Source organism: Lissotriton vulgaris, chromosome 5 (assembly GCF_964263255.1).
Source record: "Lissotriton vulgaris chromosome 5, aLisVul1.2, whole genome shotgun sequence".
In the NCBI taxonomy this organism is placed as follows: domain Eukaryota; kingdom Metazoa; phylum Chordata; class Amphibia; order Caudata; family Salamandridae; genus Lissotriton; species Lissotriton vulgaris.
In genome coordinates, this window is record NC_141693.1 from 529,087,739 (window position 1) to 529,101,743 (window position 14,005).

Consider the following 14,005-nt stretch of genomic DNA (forward strand, 5'->3'; position numbering starts at 1 on the left):
TTTAGAGACCTTTTGGAAACGCTCCAGGCTTTATTGGGAACTCGTGCATGTTTTGCACTGTTCCCAATTAGCTCTCATGCACATTTGGCATTTGCCTTGCGGGAGTGAGCAGCGGTGCCATATGTTAGCAATTATCGTGCTGGCTCCTGCAAAGTAAACGCAGGGCACCACAGGAAAGCCTTTGTCCACACAGCCGCCGGCTTTTAGTGCCCCACGAGTTTGCGTTTCCGAGGTTGTTGATTTTACTGAAGTACCTAATATTTACACCAACAAAACGAATTTCACACTTCCCGCAATGGCCGCTAGAGAGCAGCATGCACCAAACATTGACTTCCTGGCTATAGAATAGCAAGAACAAGGATTCCTTAACATCCTATTGTTACCACAAATGCGGTAGCTTCTGAGGCTGTTCAGTAAGAGATAGTCTGTAGAACTAGTTTTGTTTATATCCACAAACCCATTTCTTGGTAGATCTCCCAAGAGGCCTCTGCAGAGAAGTAAGGAAGAACCATAGGCTAGGTGAAAAAGGTGTGAGTGGGTGACTGTCAGCACCATTTAAAGGTGTATACTCTGCCTGAGGAAAGCTCACTCACAGAGGCGCACCTAGTGGCAAATTTCAGTTGGGGTCTAAGAAAAAATTTCAGGGGGGGGCTAAATCTTCTAGCAATAGGCAGAGTGGTGATGCAGGGGCTCCTAGAAGGGGTGAAAAAACAACAAATCCTCATTAACAAGCAAATGGTCTTTTAAAGACCTGTGAATTACTCTGGTGTGTCTCTGTGTGTGCCCGGGAAGCTGTCTCCGCCGGGCTGACACACATGACTTGGGGGGGGGTCTGAAGCCCTTTGAGCCTATTGGGCTTTGCGCGCCTGCTCACACATGCCACATTAGTATGATGGACCATCCCATGAGCACAAAGGGGCATAATTATCAAGATTGGGAAGTGCAATTACCAAATAGCGAATCTTATCTACTAGCTATTTAGAAATCGCAATTTCCTATGTACCACTGAACGCAACATCGATTTTGTGATTCTTTAGGATTCGCAAAGCAATTTAGTGATTACTAAATAGCTATTACCTAAATAGGAAATTGCAATTAGGTAATTGCGAAATTATGAATGTCGCTTTCAGAAGCAGCATGAAGATATCTTGAATGAGGAAGTTAGTCATTCCATGCCGTTTCCACAACCCAGGTCCAGAGGAGAAGGCAGACCGTGGCAGAAGAGCAGGTGTGGGCTTCTGTGGAGGTGTTTTTTGTGCAATTTGACCACCCTGGCCACTGATAATGAATGAATGAATGAATTTGGGATTTCTATAGCGCATGGCTGCCCGGAAGCGTCCCAGTGCTGAGATTGCAATAACATCTGAGGGTGGAAGCAGAGGAGTATGGGAAAGGGTTATTGCGGGAAAAGGTGGGTCTTGAGTAACTTCCGGAATTTCATGTGGTTAGGCTCGGAACGTAGTTGGATTGGCAGGGCGTTCCAAAGGGTTGCAGCTGTTACCGAGAAGCGACGTCCTCCAGTTCGAGCTTTTTTGATTCTGTGGACCGTAGCCAGATTACCTTGGGCTGAGCGTAGGGACCTATTGGGTTTATATGGGAAGAGTATGGTCTTCAGCATTGGGGGCCCTTGATTTTGCATGGCTCTGTGAGTGGTACATAAGGCCTTAAATTTGACCCTTTCACGGATCGGCAACCAATGTAGTGCCTTTAGGGCGGGTTTGGCTGATGCTCTGCGGGAGGTCCCTGTAAGGATCCTTGCAGCGGCGTTTTGTGTTCTCTGAAGAACATTGATCGTAGATTCTGTGGCAGCCAAGAAGAGAGCGTTACTATAGTCTAATCTTGATAAGATTAGACCTTGGATGAGCATTTTTTGTGATTGTGCAGGGAGTAGTGGGAGAATCTTCCTAGTTGAACGGAGTAAGCCCACACAAGTACTGGCTGTTTTTTTTGCCTGCGTTTTCAAAGAAAGGTCCTGTTCCAGCCAAAAACCCAGACTTTTAAGTTCAGTCTTGGGTTGTGGGAGGGGTCCTATGCATGATGGCCACATAGCAGTGGGGAGGGATGACATTTGATATCCCAGCAGCATGAGCTCGGTTTTAGAGCCATTGAGCTTAAGCCTTGAATTGGACATCCAAGCATGAATTCCTTCTAGACAGTCATGGAGGTTTTTGAGTTTGTCCTCTTCCAGTGAGAATGATACAATCATTTGGGTGTCATCAGCGTATGTGATGGCTTTTATCCCAAAGGGGGTGACCACATCCTCCAGGGGGGGCCATATATGTGTTAAAGAGTGTAGGGCTCAATGAAGAGCCCTGGGGAACCCCACACTGGAGGGGGAAGAGATCCGATCGCATGTTCCCTTCACAGACCTGAAAGGTTCTGTCTTTTAGGAAGGATGAGAGCCAACAAAGTGCCGTGCCCCTCACTCCCAAACTAAATAGTCGCTGGATCAGGATCTTATGGTCCACCGTGTCAAATGCAGCGCTTAGATCCAGGAGGATCAGTAAAACCGATCCTCCCGAATCCAAGATGCATCTGGCCTCCTCGACCACTTTCAGAAGGGCTGTCTCAGTCCCCTGACCTGGACGGAAGCCTGTCTGTGAGGGGCGAAGGAGATTGTTGGATTCAAGGAAGGCCGACAATTGCTGGTTGACCACCTTCTCTGCGATCTTACTCAAGCCTGGTAAGAGAGAGATTGGGCGAAGGTTGGACAGATCTGATGGGTTATGGCCTGTTTTTTTCTGTAATGCTTTGACTATTGCATGTTTCCAGTTGGGGGGGACCACTCCTTGGCTAAGAGAGGCGTTAATAAGGTTGGTGGCCAGGTGAGAGATGGTAGGTCCAACTTGTTTGAGGATACGGATGGGAGCTGGATCGTTGGGGGAGCCACTTTTCAAGTCTGAGAGAGCTTTTAAAAAGTCCTCATTGGACAGCTGATTAAAGCTATCCAGAGTTGGGCTAATGGTGGAGGGTAATGAGGCAACCAGGGGGTTGTTATCAGCTTTAGGTGGGAGTGATTGCAGAATATTAGTGATTTTGTTTTGAAAGAAACAAGCTACTTGGTTGCATCTGGCAACTGTGGGTTGCTGATTTGAGGGGGGATTGGGTATTTTGAGAAGCTCTTTGACTATTCTATAAGTCTCTCGGGACGAGTTGGATGCAGCTTTGATTTTCTTGTCGAAGAAGGAAGCTTGAGCTGCTTTTCGCGCTGCTTTGTAAGTCCTCATTGCTATTTTATATTCTTCCTTAATGAGAGGGTCCCATTTTTTCCTCCATTTTCGCTCATGAATTTTGCAAATTTTTCTTAGGTTCCTGAGTTCTTGTGAGTACCATGGGGATTTAAAGGTCTTACTTTTTTTCTTTAGGTCTTTCTTGGGAGCGATAATATCCAGAGTGGAGGTGAGCCAACTAGTGAAGTTATCGTCTGCTTTTACAGGGTCGGGGTCTGCAAGAGGAGCGGAGCGTGTTAACTCCTGGGTCCAGCGCTCAAATGATAGTCTGGACCATATTCTATCGTGTTCTCTGGGGATTGGTATATGGGCAGTATTTAAAATCGTTTGCCAGGTAAATGGGATGAGAAAATGATCGGACCATGGGAGAGGGAGTGAAGGTCGAACTTCAATTTTTGGCAGATTGGCGAAGAGAGGGTCCAAAAGATGTCCCTTGGTATGAGTTGCCTCTAAGTTGAGTAAGTGAAGGTCAAGTACTTTTAGTTCTGAAATGAGGTCCCCTGCAATTTTGTCTGTGCTGTCCTCGAAGTGTAGGTTTAAATCTCCAAGCAAAATGAAATTAGGGGTCGAGGTGCAGGAGGAAATAGTGGATTCTAGTAGTGAACTACCAAAATTTCCTAGGCTGCCGGGTGGTCGGTATATAAGGATACCTGAAAGGGATTTGTTGGAGGTTATTTGGAGTGAGAAGTGGACGCTTTCGCAGTTCTCAATTCCTCCTTCTTGTAGCCTGCATATGAAGGAGTTTCTGTAAACAATCGCTAAGCCACCTCCTTTTCCCTTCATTCTGTTCTGGTGCTGTATAAGGTAGTCCTGGGGTAGCATGTTGACAATGTCAGCTTCAGAGTGAAACGTCAACCAAGTTTCCGTGAGGAATAGAATATCTAATTTTAAGTCTTGGATCAGTAATTTGATCTCTAGTGCGTGCTTGGGAGCTGATCTACAGTTCAGCAGAGCAAGGCTGACACAGTTGGGTGACTGGGGAACGGATATCCCTGAAGACTCACCCTGGGGCGAGGATGGAGGGGTGGGGGTGAGGGTTGAGGCTGCTGTGCAGAATTGTAAATGATAGTCACGTGAATGTCTGATTCGGTGACTGTGCGAAACGGGCATAGTGGGTGGCCCTGTGCCCGGCCTGGCCCGGACGGGCCCAGACGGGCTTGCCTCTGGCGCGCCTCCGGCGCGCCATCGGCGCGCCCGCTGCGCCCGCCCGCTGCGCGGACGGGAAGAGGGCTCCATTTTATAGTGGATTGGGCCCAAATCGCCCAGCCACTAGAGCGCTGTCCAGGCCCCGTTTCAAGATGGCGGCCGTGGATTCTTGCCTCGAGGGGATTGTTTAGGAGACCGAGAGCCTAGAGAATGGCTTTGTGCCTTGTAATCGAATCTACAATGAGAGCGGCTCAGTGCGGTCGTCAGGGGCAGTTTACAGAGAATTTCACACAAAATACACAAAATACACGATAAAAGCAGTAATGGCGATTTATTTTAAAAAGCGCTATGCTGGTATAAAGTGCAGTGCTTAAAAAATAACAATTATTCTGTTATTAGCGAGTTAACCTCCCGGCTTCCGCCTCAGGAGTATAATGCAATCAATCTATGGGGTTTGCAATGATAGGCTCTTTTATAGTGGATTGGGCCCAAATCGCCCAGCCACTAGAGTGCTGTCCTGGCCCCGTTTCAAGATGGCGGCCGTGGATTCTTGCCTCGAGGGGATTGTTTAGGAGACCGGGAGCCTAGAGAATGGCTTTGTGCCTTGTAATCAATAACAATGGCAGATAGGCAAGAGTGCGCAAATGACAGCTTAAATTCAGTGAGCAAGAACTGAAGGTGCTCACAGAGCAGTGTGTGAAACATTTTGATAAGCTGTGAGGCAAAAGCTCACTTCATGTTCCAGAGAGTGAGAAGCACAAACTCTGGAAGGACATCCAGTTGAAGGTCAGTGCGGTTGGTGCTACGCAGTGCTCATTTGAGGAAATACACAAGCGCTGGTATGATCTGGGGACACGAACCAAGAAAAGGTTGCAAACAGGCTTGCTGAGGCACAGTGAACAGGCGAAGGACCATCCACTTTGCCGCCCCTAGATATGATTGAGGGGACTTTGCAGCTCGAACCTATTGTTGAGGTCACTGACATTGACACCTCTCACACACCAAGTTCTTTCAAAGGCGAGAAATACATTCTGCTACATATAAAAATGTGTTAAGTAAAAAGGTAACCAATTAGGAAATCACAATTACCTACTAACAACAAGCATTTACAATGCAATATATCTCACAATGACATTATTTTGAGCTATTGGTATTGTAAATGACATTGTTTAGTTTTTATCCCTTCATGTAACTTTAAGCAAATGCTGTAATGCAAAATGGCAATATCAAACTTTTTTGTTACTGCGAAATCTATTGCATTGCATTTGTACTAGTGTGAGATATCAGTATTGTAAATGGTACTGCCTTTATTAATGTGATATTTGTTTTACAGCATAAATATTATGCCTTTAAAACGTTAATACCCACCCCATTTGGAATAAGGACTCTGAGTTGACATTACATATTCCCATGCATTGTGTAATAAGTACTTTGAGTGGATATTACATATACTCACCCATTCTGTAACAAGGAATCCGGGTATTAGATTTCTGTTACTGTAGATATTAGTCTGAGATCACCATTACTGCAGATATTGCTGTGAGATAACTATCACTGCAGATATAAGTATGAGATCACTATTACTACACATATAGGTGTGAGATCCCTGTTACTGCAGCTATAGGTGAGATCACTATTACTGCAGATATAGGTGTCAGATCACCGTAACTGCATATCTTGGTGTGAGATTACTATCACTATAGATATAGGTATGAGATAACTAGTACTGCACATATAGGTGTGAGATCACTATTACTGCAGATATAGGTACATAGATTGTTCTGTATGCCTTGGGAGGTTAAGTGGCGTGCCCAGGGTCACAGGATGTTGACCCGATGCCGGGACTGGAGCCTGATTCCCCAGTTCGAAAGACAGCAGCTCTTGCCCTTTGTGACTATACATGTCTCAAAAGTACTGGTACTCACGCTCCCAGAATACTCGTCTGCTACACGTGCGGGTGCTCGACTATTACAAATATTGCACCTTGCTCAGAAATGCAGGTACTCGGTGCCCAACAATATCTGCCGACTGCTCTATGCAGTGTTGTTGGTGCACATTTAAGGTACCGGTGCAGCTGTCTATACAGTGCCATGGCGGGTGTGGACAAGAGTATGGGTATACTCCTGATCCATCAGTGTCCAGGCAAAAAACATAGGAAATATCTGTATTTCTTTGTGTTTTAAAGGTGTGTAAAGAGAGTATGTCTAAAAAAACGTGACTGCACGTTCTGGTGAGCCTGTCCATAGCACTCTGAGGTTCCGTGACAATCGTAAGTGGTGTTTTCGACTCGCACGAATATGGTCGAGTCTGGTATCTATGAACCGCAAATGACGAGTTTAGTGGGTGTACGCGTTTACGCTGTGCTAACCTGAACCGTTCATTTGTTTCGTGGGTTTCTTCATCTGAGCCCACGGGTTCCATCTTAGATGCGGCATCCATTTTGTTTCTTGCCCTCAAGTAGCCAGCGAACGGACGCTGTCCGCTTCGCGACCCTGGGATTCCCAAACACTTGCGGAAGACACGTTTCCTTTGAAGGTGTCTTTATGATGAGGGGGATGACACTGCAAGGCAGATGGCCCCGCTCGAGGCTCATCTTGCCGTGCCGCTCTATTGTCTCAGTTGTGCATTCATTAAGCACGTCCCCTTTGATGCCTGCAACTCGTGTTCCTTGACGCCTCCCCTTTTACACCCTTTTCGATCTGTTCACTGTTCCCGTCTTCCTCTGCACCTGTTTCTGTCTCTTCCTTGATTCGTTTACTGCTGATTGGAATGTACTAATGGTGGGAAGATGTACTTTTACAGTTGGGAACCGCCAAATGTTACTGTAATCATGTTCCGGGCCCTGAATACATGAAAGCGACCCCTTATGACTTTTACGATGGGAACCAAGTTGTAGACCTTTGTGCACCATGTTATCCTATGCTTGAAAACTGTATAAGAAGAGCGATCCACAGATACAATTTGAAGCAGTCTCCTCGAACCTACACATGTTGTACTTCTTGTGACTTCTGTGTTCCCTGCAGTAATAAACCTCGAATCTTTGACGCCGAAGGAAGTGTCCCGTGTCTCTGTCATTTGTACGCCGGAACACGTTACCCACGAAGGTTTTAGGTGTTATCCCTGGCACCGCTGGGTCTTAGCAAAAACCCAGTCCTTCAGTTGGCGCCCAACGTTGGGCTGCATCAGCGGTACCAGTCCAAGCCCGACGATCGTGAGGAACTTCGTGTGAAATCTCCGAGGGAAGGTGCACCCCGCTTCATCGATCCTGTTGTCGAAACAAGTGGCCCGATGACTTTTCCCGCGAAGATCCCCGCCTCCTGACGGCTGCGACGGACTGCTGCCCTGACTGTAGACCTGTTTTGGCGCCTGGCGTAGACCTTGGTACAGCGAGACGATTGACGGGCCTTCCTGGTGACGCCATTGATCTTTGAGTTAAGTATTTGTGGGTCGCTCCCAGAGTCCTTTGTTGTGGGTGCTTAGTTGTTGCATTGTTCCATTGCATTTGTGGTTCTTGGTACTTTGTTCTTTGTTGTGATATTTGACGCCTGCAGTCGCCAAAAACCGAGGGTTTTGCTCTTTGTAGGGATATTGTAATCCTATAACCCTTGACGTTTGTGAAACTCGGTTAGTGTGCACGATGCCTGGCCGTAGTACTTTGTTCAGTTGCTTTAGAAGTTGTGGTGCGGATTCCCGATTGGAGGACTCGTGTCCGATACCTCCGATTGGAACTCCAACTTATGAGTTGTACAGCCGACACGGTTTAGGTCCAATTACGTTCAATGAGTTTTGGGATCGATACACTAAGAAAGACGGTGTCCTTAGTTGGCCACCTCATGGTAGTTTTGAGACTCCGATTTTAGATAATCTTGAAGCTAAATTGTTCCAAAGAAAAGCAAGGCCGGCCATGTTTGATTCCTTTCGGTTGTGGCGTAAAGAAGCCAAGCAGAAAGAAATCAAACAGATCAAACGTAATAAGAGAGAAGGTATTGTTACTACGGTAAGAAACGCAGAGCAGTTCCAGCGAGATAAGGAGGAAAAGGAAAAGGAAGTTTTCGATAGATTGCAGCGCATGACTATAGATAAGTGCTACCCCGCTTTACCGACGGGTACGGATAAGAAGGAGGACGTAGCAGAGGACCCCTTGTTGTCCTATCTCTTGAAATCACCACCTCCGTATGCGCAGGGTACCGCAGTTCCTGTGGTTCCCCCTGTTCCTGTTCCTGTACCTGTTCTCCAACCTGCTCCTGCTCCTGTTCCTCCAACTGTTCCTGCTCCTCTGCCTACTTCTGTCCCTACTGCTCCTCCGCTTGTACTCCCTCATACTCCTGTTTCCGCTGCTCCTACTGTTCTGGTTACTCCTGCTGTTCCTTCTGTTTCTGATACTTCTCTTGTTACCCCGTTGTGCTACTCTAATACCCCATCTACTGGACGTCGTGTCCCTTCTGTTGCTGCTAACTTTTTCAATTCTCTTGGACCGATTCTTGAGTCCGCTGGTTCTGATGGTCCCCAAAGACGAAGTCAGCTTCCCGGTAGTAGGGAACGTGACTGTCTATATGACATGGCGATGGCTTGGATGAAATATCCCCTTAGGAATCCTCCACGTGTGGTGCTTGATACATTCTCTCAGTTCAACGTACCGACACAGAGGTTCGTCTTTGAGGAGATGTGCAAGCTTTTGCGTGATCAAATATCGGTTGATGCGTCTGATGATACATTGACTGCTCTAACTAATCTTCAGCTTCAGTTTGCGAGCGGAATGATAGTGGGTAGCAATGTTCGACGTGCTGTCGAGCAGTTGCTATCTTTCCGTCCTTGTATAATGCCTCAAGCATTGTTTGTAGAAGACATTGAGGGACCGCTAGCAGTGCCTGGTCAGTATCCCATGCGTGAAGTTCCACCGGTGCATATGCCAGGTGACCCTAATTCTAACCCTCCGATCTTACCATTCTTCCAGAGAGTGTGGATACACCTCCCATGGAAGCGATCGGAAGTTTTGCAGGTGAATCAGTCTTTGCCTGACCCTCGGAAGAATCCTGCTGGGTACTATAAAGAGTTGTCTCAGTTAGTGGATGCGACGGTGATGAATCTTGCCGACATTGATATGTTGTTTGGCAATGTCGTACCGCAACCGGTATGGGCAAAGATTCGTCAGCAAGACCATGCAGCAGAATTAGGCGGTGACTGGGCTGCACTTCTTGCTGCAGATGCTTTGCAAGTTGGTGGGGCTAAGCCCGAACAGTTGATTGCTAATCTCCCTCAGAGAATAATCACTCTTATGAAAACGCTTATGCCAGCTATGAAGGTGAATTGGGACAAGTTGTCCGCTTGCAAGCAAAAGAAGGATGAGAGTGTCTCTGATTTCTTCACGAGATTTGAGAAGGCATTCATTGATCATAGTGGTCAGGATATGGGCACTGAAGGAGGTCAGAGGTTGTTTGTGGACAAGTTTGTATCAAATTTGTTGCCGGACTTAAGCCACAAATTAAGGAATTCAGAAAGTGCGTGGGCTGTTTCCACTTCTGCTCAGATATTGGCCACGGACCAATATTATGAGAATAGAGAGAAAGAGGAGAATGATCGTGCCGATAAAAAGACGAAAGAGCTCAAAACGAAAGTGTTGTTGCAACAAGCGTATCCTCCACGTTCGAATCAGAATGATTCGCAACAGCGGAATCGATCGCAGTCTCAGCCGAATAGGTCGCAAACACGAAATGACTCCTCTTCGGAGAGATCTACGTTGGGGTACAATCAGTGTGCTTATTGTAGGAATGAGGGTCATTTGAAATTCGATTGTCCAGTCTTGAGTGAGCGAAATAGTGGTAATTCATCTAGAGGAGGTCGTAGTGGTCCCCAACAAGCATCACGTGGTAGAGGTCGCGGTGCTCAAAATGATCGTTCCAATAATTCTTCCGATTCTAATAATTGTTTCGATCAGCGTGGATCATCGCAAAGCAGATCTGCTCAGTACAATGTAGACGATTATTACGTTGATCAGAACACTGACGACGGTAATTACTAGGACAGCCATAGACAAGGAGAGGGAGTAGTATCAGTTCCGGTTGATCAGAGAGGGCCTTACGTCGCAGTTGCCACCTCGGACGTCGTTGAGCCTTTTCTGTTGGACACTGGTGCAGCGAAAAGTTCCATCATGCATTCGAAACTCCCTGGCGCACCTTTGTCTGGCTTAACAAATGTTTCCGTTGGATTCTCTGGTGCCCCTGTTAGCAATCCGGTTTCGTGCCCTTTGCCCCTTGCAATTGGGCCTCGTGAGCTGAAAGCTCCTTTGATTTTGACTACTGGTTGTGGTGAGAATCTTTTGGGCCTGGATTTGCTGAAACGTCTGTATGCGACTTTGTATTGTTCTCCTGCAGGAGTAAAGCTTACATTGGGTGAGAAAGTTATCTCTCCTATGTATTTGTCCATCGACAAGCTCCCACCGGAATTGAGTTCTCTTCCTGCATCTTTGTGGGCAACAGGTCCCAATGACGTGGGCCTGCTTGATATCTCCCCTTATGTTGTTCATCTGAAATCTAATGTGCGTTTGCCACGTATTCCCCAGTATTGTATCTCTCTTGATGGTGAGCGAGCGCTGTTAGCAATCATCTACGATTTGATTGAGAAAGATGTTATCGAAGAGACTCGGGGAAACGTGTGCAATAGCCCTGTGCTGCCCATTCTGAAACGCACTGATCCATCGAAACCCCCTGTTTATCGTTTTGTCATTGATTTACGGGAGGTGAATAAAATTGTGATTCCTCAGTTCCCTGTGGTGCCTGACATTACGGCTCTACTGACTCTGATTCCAGCCTCTGCATCTTGGTTCTCAGTGATCGATCTGAAGAATGCTTTCTTCAGCATTCCGATTGCTGAAGAGAGTAGGGACCTTTTCGGTTTCTCTCTTGGTGGCCGCAGCTTTAGGTTTAAACGCGCTCCTCAGGGCTACTGTGAGAGTCCAACGATATACAGCCAAGCCTTGAAGAGCCAACTTGATGCGTTTATGTTGCCAGCTGGTGCGGCCTTGATCCAATACGTCGATGACTTATTGGTGGCTGCAGATACTCAGGACATTTGCAGAATTGCTATGGTGTCATTGTTGCAGCATCTCTGTGACTTACATCACAAGGTGTCACCTTCTAAACTGCAATATTGTTGTCAAGAAGTAACCTATCTAGGTCACTTATTGTCAAAGGAGGGAAGAAGGTTGACCCCAGAGAGAATTGCAGCGATTGCTCGTATGACTGTGCCAACAACTCAGAGAGATGTGCGTGCCTTTTTAGGTATCACGTCATACTGCAGGCAATGGATTCCAAATTTTTCATTGCTAGCGAAACCATTGGTAGCTCTTACGTGCAAGGATGTTCCAACTCCTTTACCATGGACGGAAGAATGTCAGAAAAGTTTTTCTGAACTGCGTGACGCGTTGTGTTCGGCCCCTGTGTTAGGTACCCCTGACTACAGTAAGCCGTTTACACTATACGTTCACGAGAGGGAAGGTTGTGCGTTGAGTGTTTTAACGCAACAATTCGGCGGTAAGCAACGTCCATGTGCATATTTTTCCTCGACCTTGGACCCAGTAGCTAGAGCATTGCCGAGTTGTTTGAGAGCAACAGCGGCAGCTGCGGTGTCCATCCGACAATCTGCAGGATTGATCATGGATAATATGCTTACGGTGATGGTTCCGCATGCAGTTGACACTCTCTTGAATCGTACGAAAACCCAACACCTGACGAGTGCAAGGTTGTCTGGGTACGAGTTGACGCTTTTGGCAAGTCACATTCAGATAAAGCGCTGTAGTGTCCTGAATCCGGCGACGTTGTTGCCGATCAGTATGGAGTCAGACGAAGTAGCGCCTCACGACTGCTACTTACGAACTGAGGAGGAAACAAAAGGTCGTGCTGATTTGAAAAATACTCCATTGGAAGATCCCGATGGGACCCTGTATGTGGATGGGTCGTGTTTTAAGTTGCCGAATGGTGATGTGACGACTGCGTATGCTGTGGTGACGTTGAGTATGGTTGTGGAGACTGCGAGATTGAATCAGAATTCTGCACAGGCGGCAGAGCTGATTGCCTTGACTAGAGCGTGCGTGTTGTCGAAAGGGAAACGGGTGAATGTGTTTACTGATAGTCAGTATGCGTTTGGTGTTGCGCACAGTTTTGGACGTTTGTGGAGAGAGAGAGGTTTCATGACATCGCATGGTACGAAGATTCAGCACGGACAGCTCGTGAATGATCTTTTGGATGCACTTACATTGCCCAAGCAGGTGGCGATTATTAAATGTAGTGCACACCGTAAGGTGACGGATGACGTTGGTCGTGGCAATGCGTTTGCGGATGAGATTGCTTAGGAGACTGCCCGGAACCTTAGCACTAAAATGTATGTGACGAGTTCGGTAAGGTGGCCTGCAGAAACTGGTATGTGTGAGGACACTATTGAAAGTGTAAAAGCGATTCAGAATGAGGCCACCGAGACTGAAAAGACGAAGTGGAAAGAGAGTACGGGGAAGTTGGATGCGAATGGCTGCTGGATTGAGTTGTCGGAACATAAGAGGTGGATGTTGCCGGATGCGTATGTGCTAGCTGTTGTGACGATGGCACATGGCTTGGCACATATTAGTGCGAAAGGTATCTGCAAGTTGTTGTCCCCTGTATGGAAGAATGATGGTATTACTAAGTGTGCTGAGAGATTGGTTAAGAATTGTATGATACGTATGCTGTACAATCCTGGTAAGGGAACTCCTACACCCCCTGGCCATTTTGCTCCCCCTTCATGTCCCTTTGAGGTGATTCAGCTAGACTTCATCCATATGGAGCGATGCAATAACCTGAAGTACGTTTTAGTTGTGGTTTGTGCATTCTCCCGATGGATCGAAGCCTACCCTCTCAAAGACAACACTGCTCTGTCCACTGCAAAAATCCTACTGAAGAAATACTTTCCTCGGTATGGAATGCCACGAATTGTATGGTCTGATAACGGAAGTGAGTTTGTAGGGAGTGTGATGAAGAATGTGTGTAAGGGCCTTGGAATTACACAAAAATTCCACAGCGCCAATCATCCCCAGTCAGCAGGTTTGGTTGAAGGGTATAATGGCACCCTTAAACTGAAACTAGTGAAGATTCAGGCTACGACTGGTCTCTCGTGGTCTGACGCTTTGCCCTTAGCTCTTCTGTCAACCAGGGCGACTGTACACTCCCGAGTAGGGCTCAGTCCCTATGAGATTGTGTTCGGCCGCCCTGCAAATGTTTGGGGGGTCCCTAGACCCAGTGTGTTCTCTGATCTTGAGTACCCAATGTTGATCGATTATCTTTATGATCTGACTGCTAAACTGAGGTTAATTCGCCAACAGGTCTTTGAAGCACTGCCGACACAGATGGAGGGTCCAGGCCACCAGCTCCAGCCTGGAGACTGGGTTGTGATGAGGAATTTCAGCCGGAAGCACAACCTTGAGCCTCGTTTTACTGGACCCTACCAAGTACTCCTTGCCACGAGGACTGCTTTTCGTTTGGAAGGGCGCAAGAATTGGGTGCATGCCACCCATACTAAAAAGGTACCTATAACTTTACCAGCAGACTCGTGGGTAAAGAAGGGCATTGCATCATCTGAAGTCGAAGCTGCTCCGAACTTTGTCC